Consider the following 2339-nt stretch of genomic DNA (forward strand, 5'->3'; position numbering starts at 1 on the left):
GGCGTGGAGGGCAGAAGCCGCCTCCCCACAAGCTCTGTAAGCACTGCCAGTTAAGCCTGACGAATACTTACAGGCCCGTGAGGGGAGACATGGGTCACCCCGCAGAGTAGTAGCGGCTGTTGGACTCAGTTGCATGGCCACAGACCGCTCCATCGAGGGAATGCCCGCGTACCCCAAAGTGGCCCCACCATCGAGGGTGGTGAGAGGGAAGGAGCTACAAGACTTGTTTCGGGCAGTAAAAGGTGCTTTCCACGATCTTGTGAGCTCCTCATGCACTTCTGGGAAGAATGGCACCGGAGGGGGGCGCTGAGAACCCCCAGCGCGACCCCCACCGACGAACCACTCATCCAGCCTTGAAGGACCAGGACGCGGTGGAGGATTCCACACGAGCCCGACATTCTCGGCAGCCCAGGAAAGCATTGCCGTCATTTCTGGGTCTGACTCGGGAAACGCCACTCTCCCCGAAGGGAGCAACGCAGTCGAGTTGTCATCCCCGGAGAGAGAGAGAGAGCACTCCGATGCAGCGATCGACATCTGGTCGTCAGGGGGAGCACCGAAGGATACAGGCAGTACACTCTGTCCTGCAGAGGGCCCAGCATGCACCCATGGTAGTTCCACCGGCTGTGGAGCGCTTGAGGGGTGAGGAAATTCCTCTGGAGAAACCCTCACCATGATCCTCAAATCACCTCTGACTCCACCGGAAGCAGCGATGCCCCAGGTGCCAGGACGAACGCTGGATCGCGGCAGAGGCCGAGGGACTCTGCCACGTTTGACGTAGCGGAGTCTTTTATTCAACTCCGAGATGGTCATTTCCCCACACAGAGAACATGCACCATCCACGAAAGCTTCCTTAGCGTGCTTAATGCCCAGACACGTGAGGCAGCGATCGTGACCGTCCTGAGGAGCCAGGTAATGACCACATCCAGAAACGCACGGGTGATAAGACATCTTTAAAAAGACCCGATCACCCGTGTTGCTCCTTTAGGGGTTGCTCTTTTAGTGCTGAAGCACGCAGGGGAGCTGGCCACCGCATACTCTTGGTGTGGCTGTCTGCATGCCGGATAATTCCGGTGGGACCGTGACCACCGCTGTTGTCTGCCGTAACGCCTGCACTCGCTTTGCAATCACTCAAAGAGAAGAAAGCAGTAGTGATGCACCACCACTCGGCTCCGAAGCGAAAAGATGAATGAATGCGGTGCACCTGCTGCCTCTTATACCCGCGCTGCGGGATGTGGCAGCCAAATTCGAATTCCGCATACCAATGTCCATTGGCTCGTTTAGTTACCCTCGAAGTGGATTGGTCTCTCTGGTGAGATTCCCATTCGTCGTCCCGACGTGATGTCGAGAGTGACCGACTGAAAGGGAACTAATGTTATATGAAGAAATGCATATGTTTTGTTAGTAACATACTTGTATTGTTTCAGTTCTGTATTGGTGGAGGTGGACACTTTCCTGAAGCGGCTCCTAAACAGTTTGGGAACTTTACGGGTTTCAATGAGAGTGGCTATGGTACTAGAGACTGGAGTGCTTCCAGAGAGACAACTGAAGCAGCTGTGCTTCCCTTTTATCGCTGACAGTCTGATCATTCTAAAATGTTCTCTTTGCGATATATCATATTGTTTAACACCTGAATGTTACATTTAAATTATGGTATATTTTGTGTGAGCCTATTTGTTATAAATATCGAAAATATAAAAGGTGTGAATTATAGACCTTATGCACCCGAGAAACAAGTGTGCAGCCATCTTTAGATTTTGTCTTTGAACTTCTGTTGCTGAGATCTTGATAAATGTAATGTTTTATTTTCATTTGTTTTTATCTTTGGCTTTGGCTGTAAGTTGTGTTTCTCTGCTCTTGTTTCTCTTTCCTTCAGTGATTCTGCTTGTTAACAGCAGGTGTTCATCACTAATGCTCAATCCTCATTTAATTAGTCACTTAATTATCTCATTAACTTCATCACTGCTTCACTCTGTGGACACATACAAGTGCTCTTTAAAACTGAGGATTTTGCTGTGGGATTAAAGGGGTTAAATGTGTGTGATCAAAAAAACACTGTGAAATTTATTTTTAACAGAAATATACTGTTAATTTAATTTACAGAAGCAAACTGTAAAAAACAGTAGATTACTGGCAACCACAGCTGCCGGTATTTCATGTAAAAATCAAGAAAAAAAACAGCAAAATACTGTAAAACCTAACAGTCAACTTCCTGTTGTGTTTTGTGGGTTACCATTGTGCTGGAGAGTAGCCTGTGTTTAAGTCAAGGATGGACAGAGAAGCACTGATGTTATGCTGCTTGTTGCTTTATTTAAAGGCAGTAACTGTGTAGTTACTGATGC

This window comes from Sinocyclocheilus rhinocerous, unplaced genomic scaffold, assembly GCF_001515625.1.
Source record: "Sinocyclocheilus rhinocerous isolate Xijiao unplaced genomic scaffold, SAMN03320098_v1.1 scaffold225, whole genome shotgun sequence".
Taxonomy (NCBI): domain Eukaryota; kingdom Metazoa; phylum Chordata; class Actinopteri; order Cypriniformes; family Cyprinidae; genus Sinocyclocheilus; species Sinocyclocheilus rhinocerous.